Source organism: Podarcis filfolensis (genome assembly GCF_964270895.1).
Source record: "Podarcis filfolensis genome assembly, chromosome: 2".
Taxonomy (NCBI): Eukaryota; Metazoa; Chordata; class Lepidosauria; order Squamata; family Lacertidae; genus Podarcis; species Podarcis filfolensis.
In genome coordinates, this window is record NC_139605.1 from 42,797,016 (window position 1) to 42,809,016 (window position 12,001).

The 12,001-nt window shown below is 40.5% G+C and overlaps 1 protein-coding gene across 12 annotated transcripts in view; it reads left to right on the forward strand.

Annotated features, from left to right (window-relative positions):
* Nucleotides 1-12,001, forward strand: part of ERC2 (ELKS/RAB6-interacting/CAST family member 2) — a 512,280-nt gene that overhangs the window by 195,493 nt on the left and 304,786 nt on the right. The window lies entirely within an intron of this gene.

The window sequence follows — 12,001 nt, forward strand, 5'->3', positions numbered from 1 at the left end:
AATCTGTTCTGGAAGTCCGTTCTTAAACCAAAGCGTTCTAAAACCAAGGCGTGCTTTCCCATAGCATCAGGGGACTCAGTTTACAAATAGAACACACTCAACATGTTCTGCTTCCAAGGCAAAGTTCACAAACCAAAACACCTACTTCTGGGTTTGCAGCGTTCTTAATCCAAGTTGTTAATAAACTAAGCTGTTCTTAAACCAAGGTACGTACCACTGTACTAATTTCAGTGGGTCAACTCTGAGTATGACTGATATCGACTGATACAACCCTCCGTGTATATCCAAAGTCTTCCCTTGTTGTTGGCATCTGTCTGTCTTGGGAGACAGGCAGCTTCATGGCTGCTTATCTTTTTCCTTTTGGCAATGCACTCTGATTATGCTCAGAGGCTGCCTGTTCTAGCACCACACATAACTGATTGCAGTGTCTGTTTTATTGCAAGCCACTTGTGGTCTGGTATGCTCAGAGCCTCCCTGCCCTGACACCAGACAAGCAGAGAACATCACACAGTTTTATTTACTGAGGGAGATGCAGTGGGAGGCGGTGTCCTTGAGACTTCTGTTATATCTGATCCCTGTTCTACCAGTTAATTCCACTGGGGTTGTTGAGGATTCTTAGAAGGCAACAAACAAGATGTACAATTTGGGTACACCTCAAATCTCTTGGACTGCCACCATAAGCAAGCAATGATTGCAACATGAAGTTGATAATAACTTTGGGATTTTGATAAATTTAGTGGGATTAAATAATAATAATAATAATAATAATAATAATAATAATAATAATAATAATATGCTATGGCAGAAACCAGTGCCTTTCCAATTGTGTTTAAATACAGGAGAGAAAGAGATCATGGTGGTTGTTTCCACCCACCCTTTTAAAGAGCAAAACATTAGTAAAACTTACTCAACTTCCAAATATTGAAATATTCGTATTCTGATATATGGGGGGGGGGGACTTCTTATTTGAGATTAAGTTCACACAAAGCCTTAGACTTTAACCTGGCATGGTAAATACCAGCATTTGAAAGTACTGAAAAGTGATGTTTTGACATTTTTTCCAAGCATATTTTTTTTAATGGCCTTTTGCTCATCTTTCTACTTATTTTCGGCTCTCTTTAAAATTTAACTTGCCAATTTAATTTCCCACTTAATTTGACTGGCTGTGGTGACACATCCTGTTCTGCCAGTAGTGTAGCAAAGCTAGGTCTGATGATGATGATGATGTCATAGGCTCCCATAAACAAAATCTCACTTGGTGCCATAATAAGCAGTTAAATGGCAATAGGAGGCAGGGTCCTGGGCGAACTGAAGGGCACTGAATAGCATTGTAGGAAGAGTGAGTGAGATCAGGGGTGGCCCGTGGAATTGCTGCCTCCTGCCTCCTCCTCCTCTCGCTGCCAGTGCACCCCACCCCTACCACTTCCACTGTGCCCCGGCTCTTGCCAAACTGGACTTGGGGCTTTCCCCCAAGCATTACCACTCAGCTTTTCCTCTGGACAGGGAAGCCGATTGGCATTGTGGCACACAGGAATTGCACGGCAGAAAACCCTCTCACTGGCAGTGGGGGGGGGGCGCGGAGGGCGGAGCACCATCTCTTGCACTTCTGCCACCTTAGGTGAGCGCTTCACCCTGCCTCATGGTCAGGTCGGCTCTGGGTTAGATGAATATATTTCTGGTAAATCAGCAGCATTAAATATGCTAATTTTGAAGCATTCCCTAGTGTCAAAATTAGTGAATATAACTACTGCCCTAAAAAGATCTGCACCTTCATTGACCTTTACAGCTGTGGACACATCAAGTACATGTAACACCTTGTCTTGTTTTGCATAAGCAGGAGCTGCTTTGAGTTGAGGGAAGGATAAAATAAATTCCTTTTCAAGCACAAGAAGATTGATGTGAAGACAAAATGTATGTTTGATATAGTAAACTTAAAATGGATATTTCAGTCTGTATTTAACTATTCAGTTGAAGTATGGTATGACCTGATTACTTCTTTGAAACCTATCTAATATAAAATCATAAATAATTTTAGGTGTCTTGATTATGGTATATGATGTGATAGTTCATAACTGTCATCTCACTTGTCAGACATTAACGCGTGCTCCCAGCAACACTTTCTCTGTGACATTTTGGTGTTCACAAGTTCAGTACAGTGGTACCTCGGGTTACATACGCTTCAGGTTACAGACTCCGCTAACCCAGAAATAGTACGTCGGGTTAAGAACTTTGCTTCAGCATGAGAACAGAAATCATGCTCCGGCGGCGCAGCGGCAGCAAGAGGCCCCATTAGCTAAAGTGGTGCTTCAGGTTAAGAACAGTTTCAGGTTAAGAACAGGCCTCCAGAACGAATTAAGTACTCAACCTGAGGTACCACTGTACTGTCTAAGTCGTTTTAAAATACAGGGTGAGATGTGACTGAAGCCATTGTTGAAGGTCCATTGATTTCGTGGGTTTACTCTTGAATATGACTTGGGCTGCAATCTTACCCCCACTTACCTGGGAGTAAGGTGTGTATGTGTGTATAAAACATTTTATGTACACTACTTAGAAATTCTGAATCTTAAGCAGTACAGTATATAAATACAGTACCTGAAGTAAATAGTCCCAAAGGACTTACAGCATGAGCCAAACCATATCCTCTCAAAAATAGGCTGAATATCACCTGTTTGAAATCTTATGAATGAAAATTTGAATTCATGTTGAGACGTTTTATCACCTGCAATAGAGATAGGAAATGGACTACTCATTTCATTACAGCAGCAGCTCTCTGGTGTGTCAAAAAGAGAATGATCTTAGCTCAGGTACTAGAGATCCTTTAGCCAGAAATAACAGAGAATGAAAACCTACAGGTAAAAAGAAATGGCAGCTTCAAAATATATAGTGGATCTATTGTGTGGGTGTTGCGGTGTGTGTACAAAATGAGTCTCATAGTTAAGTTATGGCAAAGGGTAGGTGGAATAGAATCTTAGTTTTCAATGTGTTTTCAAGGTCTTCTATTGTTGTTTGACTATCTGGGCTCCTTCGAAAGGCAGAGCGGGATAGAAATTTAATAAATGAATTATTGAATAGATATATATATCTCAGAAAGGAGAATTCTGACAAGATAAAGTATAAAGTAGGAGAGTGTGCCTTATTTGTTCTAAAGTTGTAGATGACTATTGGATTGGGGACTCATTGTGCAGGATGCACTGATACAGCTACAGCAGCAGTGATGCAGACCAGTCAGTGCTATACCAAATTTTAGCCTAGTAGGTTGTAATGTACCAGCTTTGTGAGCTTTATTTACTGGGGCTTGTATTTATAAATTGCTTCCAGTTTCCCCCCCATTTGTGCCCCTTCTTTGCTCAAGTCAGTATTGTGCTTTATAACAGCCTGGGCTGCTCACAGGGGCACAACTGGTAAGGTCCATTACCACACCTTTCAAATATAACTGCAGTAGCTGTGTTTTGCTATATAAGCCCAGAAATATATTTATATTTAAAATAAGTTTTATTGAAGGAATTGGATTTTCATTCTTGCCAAAACTTGTCGCGATTACCTTCTGCATTTATCTATGTTTGTTCATCCATTTTAAATTAATTAATTAATTCAATACTTTACACACCACCTTTCCAGTGGTAATGGATGCTCAAGGCGGATTACAGTAACAATATTAACAGCTGAAAGGCAAACAACATAACAATAAAAATAAGAGAAGGAGCCATAAAACAGCAACAGCTGTAACACACACAAATATAAAGCAGCAACCTCTTGAGCAGCGTAAATAGATAAAAAAAATAGCAACTAAACTCACGTCTGAAGTAGATTAAAAGCTTCCTGGAATAAAAATGTTTTAGTGGGATATTGGAAGGCTAACAGAGAGGGGGCAAAGCAACTCTCCCCAGGCAGTGAGTTCTGAATCTTGGGTGTGGCCACGGAAAAGCTCTCCTGGCATGTTCCAGCATGAGGTTCAGCTGGACATGAGAAGAGTCTCTCTCCTAGATTTTAATACTCAGCATATTAATGTCTTAATGTTAGCGATCATGCATTCAACTCACTGTCTTCCATGTGAAGCCTCCAGTTACCCAGTGATTTTTTAAAAAATATACCATATTTTTCTGTGTATAAGACTAGGTCCCCCCCAAAAAATGTCAAAAATTAGGGGGTGTCTTATACACGGGGCCATCTCCCCCTTTTTTCTTAAATCTGAGTCCCCCAAAACAGGGGGCATCTTATACATGGGGACGTCTTATAGATGTAAAAATACGGCGGTATATTGAATCATTCTTAGAAAGGCATTACCCTTCACATCTGAAAATCATAAATAATTGACACAAAGACGCTAGGATACATATTTTAGATGTTTAGCTGTAATGATAAATGAGAGGGTTTTAAAAAATATTGCTAACTGTATAGTCCTTCATTTGCATTATTGCTAGATGTAGACAGAACCTGCTGTCCAATTTGGTCAGATTGCTTCGATAATTTTCTTTTCGCCGAGTTAATATATGTGGTTGCAGAATGGTCTGTTTCACTAGGTAGAGGGGAGAAGAAAGCAATATTCAAAAGAGAATCTGAACCTTGTTTGCTTGAATATACACTTGAATATAATTTAAATACTTAATCAGATTCAATTCTAAGATCAAAGTGAGCTGGGCTGCATTCAGGTGTCCCATTTCCCCCAATTTTGGTTCTGAAACGTTAGGAAAATAGTTCCTTGGCTGGCCTCCACTCAACCTGAAAGCTGTGGAATGCATCTATTCCCTATCTTCACAACAGTTATGGCCACATTCATAAGTTTGGCACAACAATCATATTGCCTGTTTTGTGGGTGTCTAGCTATGCTTGGAAAGCATTTATTTTGGACATCATTGCAACAGCCATAAAAATGCCAACATTTTAGAACTGTAGGGTCTCCCCCCCCCCCGCCCCGCACACTGTTGGCTGCAGTCATAAGTACATTTACTTGGTAGTAAGCTCCACTGATAGCCATGAGACTTACTTCCAGATAAAGGTGGGTAGGATTGGGGTGTGAGGAGAGGATGAGTATTCCCAGATACGCTATGATGTTATCGGTATGGGCCTCTTTTGGCCAGCTTCCTCACAGCAGTTCATTTCTATGTTATGTTCCTGCTCTCCCTCATCTGAAGTCTGGCAACAGAAGCCAGGTCCCCAGAACAAGAGCGTTTTGACTCCCTCCTTTTCTCTTGACACAGTCTGCCCCAGAGCAGCTTTAACAACCTTGTAAAAATGTCAACTGGCTTGAGGGGAGCTCCCGCCCTAAGGCAAGTATCCTCTTGGCATTCTTTTCATGTCTTTCCTTGCTTTGAGTGCAATCAGTAGCCAGGTATTCTTCCTGTAATTACTATATACCTGCCTCTCATTCGTTGTCTAAAAAGAGAAAGCGTAGAATCTGCTAGTAACCAGACTTCACTGTAAATAATAACTGAGGACAGAGAGAGAGAGAGAGAGAGAGAGAGAGAGAGAGAGAGAGAGAGAGAGAGCTGCATATAATCAGCATTCTGTTGATACCTTGCTATAAAGCTCTGCATGACTTTGCCTAGCAGCTTCATGTAAATGTTAAACAACACAGGAGATAAGGTGGACCACTGTGGCACCAAATTACCCTTTCCAGGACCACCACCTGGGCTTTATCTTCCAGGAATCGCTGGAGCTATTGGAACATAGTGCCTCCCTCTCTCTTTCACTTACAGGAAGGTACCATGGTTGATAGTCCTGAATGCTGCTTGGAGGTTCAATAACTGGATTAATAAGGTTCTGCTTTCCCTGCCTCTCTCCCAGTGCCATTCAACCACTATGTCTGCCAAGATGCTTTCAATTTTAGAAGTTCGATTCAGAGCATAAGAAAAGCCCTGCTGGATCAAAGTAAAAGCATCAGCATCCACAGTGGCCAACCAGATGCAATAGAGCTTTCCTACTGCTGTTCCCACTAGAATTCAGAAGCATGGTGTCTCTGATCTGGGATCTCATGACTAGCAGCCATTAGCCGTATCCTTCATGCATATGAAGTGGTACTAGTCAGATGGTTGGTCTCATGCAGGAAAGCCTGGGCACAACCTTCCTCAATGAAGGAATAACAATCTCCACCATCGAACAAGCTGGTTCTACTCTGGCAGTTCAACTCTGGACCAGGAAGCCCAGAGCATGAGCACATATCTGGCAGATCTCACTTCTACAAGAATCTTGTCTTGTCTGCAGATTACACAAATGGAAAGAGAGTCATGAAAACATACTAAGAGGAAGTACTGCATGTGATCCTTAACAACAGATAGAACCTTCAATTCAGGGTCAGTAATAATAGAGCCACAGTTTCTGTGGTTCAGGGTCAGGCTATATACAAAGCTATGGTAAGCTTCCTTCCTTCCTTCCTTCCTTCCTTCCTTCCTTCCTTCCTTCCTTCCTTCCTTCACCATTTCTTTGTGTGTGTAACAAAAGTATCACACCTTCCCCAGCAGAACTTAAGCAACAATGTACTTCAGAAACTAATTGTTTGCAGGTTTCATACTTCCTCTTCCAACATTCCATATCTCTCTCAATTATTTTCGTCTTTTTAGTCATGGAAATTGCATTTCTGCTTTTAATATTAGAATAATGTTTGACATCTTCATTAGCTTATTTCCTTTGTGCGGCATATAATTTAGTAAATATACATGAATGGGGTCTTGCAGCTCTTCCATGTTGCAAGTATACAGATGAAGCTAGTTTATAGAATAAGCAGCCAAAATGCATCCACTGCTAGGCCGAGAGATCACCCAAATCTAGCCTCATTTGGAGCCACGTGTCCCCAGTCCAAGCCAGGCTAGCTTCCTGATGAGATCATTGCCTGGGTGATGGACCTTTAGGAGAAATAAAGGAAAGAGGTTCTGTATGAGGCAGCAAATGGGTGGATCCCCTTCCCCAACTCATGGTTAGTTAGAAAGGTTGCAGTAGTGTGGACCAGAAGCAAACCAGCAAGCTGGGGAGTGAGAGAGGCAAAAAGATGTTCGATTTCTGTTTGAATCAGGTGGATTCTATCAGCTTTTACAGCCTATCAGGAAAAAAAGGGATATCTCTTTTGTCTAATGCTTTGAACTTCTTAGAGAAGGGGCAGGATGCAAATGTAACATAGGAGGAATGGAATAATGCTGCTATTTGAGGGCCGATCATTGGTTGAAATGTGCTGTTCCATCTGCGTTACTACTATTGCCAGTTTATTATCAGTGGAATGTAAATGATTATTCATGTTCATGCAATATGCAGTAGCTGCTTTCCAGTAAAGTCTGTTTATTAGTCTCGCTGTAGTCAATGGCTGCTTTTTACTATAGTTCTCAGCCTGCCCCGCCCCCCCCCAACACATGCTGGAAAGTTTTCGTCATGGAAATATGTGTGGAGACAACAAGCACATTGGCATTCAATTATGTCGTATCTCTGTCAGATGTTAGAAACACTATTTAGATTTTTATTAGTTCCTTGTTCAATTTACACTTTAGAGCTGTGAATATCTTGGAGGAGGGTAAAATAAATATACATTTAACCCCAACAGAGCAGACTGAGTGTGGTATGTCTTATTAATTTCCTGTCTCGTGAGATTCCTTTGGAAATTTGTCTTAAAATAAGTAAAAATAGGTAGGCCAACTCACCGCAAGTGGATTCCTCTAGATAAAGATCCAACTTGCCTTGGCTTTGTTTACACTGATCTTTGATCTCTCAGCTGTATGTTTGATGTTGTTTGGTTGATTTGCTGAAATTGAAATAAGGGAAGGAGCCTTTGGAACTACTGAACAGGTCTCTTGTTCTTAGGAGTGGTTTATCCAAAAAAATGAACATTCTTCTTGAGTCACACCTCATATGCCTGTGTTGACACTACCTTCACTTACTGCATTTATACAGCAATTGCTCTGGTTTAGTTGGCTTGTTCTTATTCAAGAGTGAAGCTTCTGGAATGAATTCCTTATTTGGCTTGGCCATTTCAGTAAGACAAAGTGGGTAAGTTGATACCTTTCTTTGGATTAGTTGTTAGTGAGTGAGAGTGTACAATTTTTTGCAGAAGCTGGAAATTTTGTACACTCTCTTGCCAATAAAATATGGTCTTATAAATCACCTTAAAATCACCTTATCTACTTTGTGCTCGTTTTTTGGATCCACAATTACCGGTATGTGGCAAATGTTTCATTTTCAGTGGGCAAAATGTATACATGTTGAGTAATGAACACAGAGCTCTTTCCCTGGAGTATTCTGCTTAGTTATGTCTCAGAGGTTGTAATCTTAAGTATTCTTATTTGGAAGTCAGCTTAATTGAATTCAGTGGGGCTTACTACCAAGTTCACGATCACAGTGCTAGTACTTCTCCAAAAGTGTATGCAACTGTCACCACTGATTTTTATCCAGAAACAATATTGAACGTTAAATGCAATAAAATAAGAAACTGGCAATGGAGTGCTTTAAATGCAACATTAACAAATCCCACTGCAGTAGAATTAAGGACTGGATTCAGTTACAAAAACAAGCACACTTATACACAAAACTTGAGTATTACTTATAACTATAGTGACAGTTTAAGAGAGGGAAAATGGAGGTGCCAATTAGGAAGTAGCAGATGTCCCTGCTGCCCTGCCCCTCCCAGTAAGCACCAGTTATTCAGTGGTCGGTCGGGAGGTCGGGTAAGTGCTGCTGTCCCACCAAGCCAGCCATGCACTTAGGAACAAGCCAGTCCAATCCAAAACATTTTGCTGCCAGAAGCAAAGGACAAGATGGTACCTTCCCATCCCATGTGCAGAAGCTAACTTGTTTGGACAGTGATGATGGATTGGCATATCCCACTGCACCTGAAGCAGCAAGTTTGTTTAGGTGGGTTAAAACAACACATGTAGGATGTACAACACTGTCTACCAATAGAGAGGGGGATAACTGAGGGTCTGTGGAGGAATAGCCAGGAGACTAATGGCACCATTCCCAACATCTGAGGAGGTTGTTTCACTCCACCTAATGATCATAATCATAAACATAATTTATTATTTATACCCTGCCAATCTGGCTGGGTTTCCCCAGCCACTCAGGGCGGCTTCCAACAAAATATGGGGAGCAATGTTCTTAATAGCCATAGTGCATGAATGCAAAACCTAGAGCTGTCTGTTGTTCCCAGAACCTCTGGATTTCTACCATTGTTGTCAGACTCTAAATGCTTAGAAAATAGAAAGTATGGGATTGGATTGACACCCAATCCAATGAGCCCTTCAGCTTTAGACTAATCACTAGAAAAATTGTATAGATACTTTGTACCAGAGCATAATATGTTATGCATAATTAATTCCAAATGAAGTTGCAGCATTCTGAATGACTATATTTAAATAACTGAGCAACTGAGACCTAACCGTCAGAGATAGTTAAAACAAAAATCTCTGACTTTGTGTTCTTTATTTGTGACCCGCTATTTGGAAAACCCACATATGCACTTAGGTGAGGTGGTAAACGTTGCACTGATGAAGAAGTAGACCATTCACATGATTTTGAGAATTTCTTAATCAAACCTTGGCACGTAGGAAGAAGGGAAATTGTGGAAAATGTCAGGGAAGAAAGCAAGCAAAGGTACCCATTAAAGCCTGCTGTTATGTTAGGATATGTAGGCAGATGTGTAATTGTAGAAGGAAATAAAGAATTAGAGGGCAATTACTCTCATAGCAACATAACAAGTAATTTTGTGGCATTAGAAATACTACACATAGCACATAGACAAAATATCAAACGTAAAAATGTACTCTACTTACCTGTATTCAAGTTTCCTGGTAAATCTAATTTCAGTAAATTTCAATAAAAAAGTGTTTTATGTCTTATAGAAGCTAAATCTAGCATCTCGTCTTCAGGTTCATTGTTCTTTTCTGTCCTCCTTTTCGCGAGACCACATTCTATGCTTTGTAAATGTGCTTTGCTTCTCTTGCCCTACTTTCCACTTCATACCTTTCATCTCTGTGCTCATCTCACGCTCTTTCCCCTCTAAAAGTATGAAGTTTGGAACACCAATACAGTGGTACCTCGGGTTACAGACGCTTCAGGTTACAGACTCCGCTAACCAAGAAATAGTACCTCGGGTTAAGAACTTTGCTTCAGGATGAGAACAGAAACCACAAGGCGGTGGCATGGCGGCAGCAGGAGGCCCCTTTAGCTAAAGTGGTACCTCAGGTTAAGAACAGTTTCAGGTTAAGAATGGACCTCCAGAATGAATTAAGTTCTTAACCTGAGGTACCACTGTAAAGATTATATTAAAAATATATATATATATAAAATTTGCCTTTGTACGGGAGGCTAGTTTCTATACACCAGGCATAAGCAAACTCGGCCCTCCAGATGTTTTGGAACTACAACTCCCATGATCCCTAGCTAACAGGACCAGTGGTCAAGGATGATGGAAATTGTAGTCCCAAAACACCTGGAGGGCCGAGTTTGCCTATGCCTGCTATATACGCTCCCACAACCCTGCCTAGCGTCCGTCAAGAAAAGCAAGAGACATGATTACAGTTTGAGGAGACATTCCAAGCTGGCATAAACATGGAGGGTGAGAAGCAGGGCTAGTGAGGGATGTGGCCTGGGGAGAGATCTGAGGGTCAGATAGAGGGACCTGGAGGTCCGCATTTCACCCCATGACCTAAGGTTCCCCACCATTAATACAAAGTGTCTTTGTAGATGCATTTGTTTCCTCTGCTAAATGTGTTTTAAGAGCTTTTTTCCCTTTTTCATAAGATGCATTAGACTTAAGAAGTCACGTTGTTGCACCAAATTATGTATGCAATGGAAACATTTTGTTAATTAAAGCCAAGGTCTTTAATCCTGAAAAATGATCCAGGACAGGGGAAGTAGCTGAGAGTTTCTGTTATTGGATCACGTCCTTAAATTGTTACCGTAAAATCTGTTAATGTAGTATTTTAAATACTTTCCTGTCTGCTTGACATGTGATGACCGCACACAAGTCTGTATGTTTCTGGCTGCAGATCAGTGATGGCTTGCAAAAAAACATTTCCTGTGCTGCCTGTCTATCAGTCTGTTACATTTTTTTTCATATTACTTTTAGGAGGCGAAACCTAGATACATATTCATTCCTCACATTTATTTTCTAAAAAAATAACTTTGTATCCAAAGCACACCTATGTAAAAGCAGAGACCTACAAAAATATCATCTATTATAAACTCCTGAACTGAAATAAGATTTTATGCACTAAGTACTTGACAGACTTATCCCAGATCCTAAAACAGAGCTATATAGTCTTTCTCCTGTAGAGAATAAAATCTATTTAATGAAGCTAGTTAAGCATTTATTCAAATTACAAACAGTTGAGAAAATTATTTTATTGAATGTATTTGTTGTCCACCCCTTCACCCAGGGGTTGCAGGGCAGCAAACAACAGGTATTTAAATCCCAATTAGAATTAAACATTTGATAAAAACCAAGCAGCATCATTACATTAAGAACAATCACATATAAAACAGGCAGTAGAAGTGGATATAAAATGATACCATGCATTTCATTCCTTTCACACAATCCAGGGCAAAGAGGTGTGTGTTTACCTGTTGAATGAATGAAAATACTGTAGAAGTAAGGGAGGCTACTCCAAAGCTTTGAAGCCGCTCCAGATAAGCCCTTCTCCAGGTCCCTGCAGCGTAGATCTTGCTCTCTGAGGCGACTACCAAGAAGGCTTCCTTTACAGGTCTTAACAGCCAGGAAGGCTGATATGGGAACAGGTATACTTTAAGATACTTGAGGCCCAAATCATTAAAGGCTTTATATTATCATCACATGAATCAGGCCCAGAATACCACTGGTTGTTAGTGCAACTCTTTTAATATTTTTTTTGCTGTACGTGAGCGACCAGGAGTCCCTTTTCATACTCCAGCTACCACATTCAGCAGCAGTTGTAATATCCATGCCATCCCCTCCAACATTTCTCCGATGAAAATAGGGACGTCCCATTCCATAATGATAATTTTACTATTTATATACCCCATGCATCTTTTTGGGCAACTTCCAACA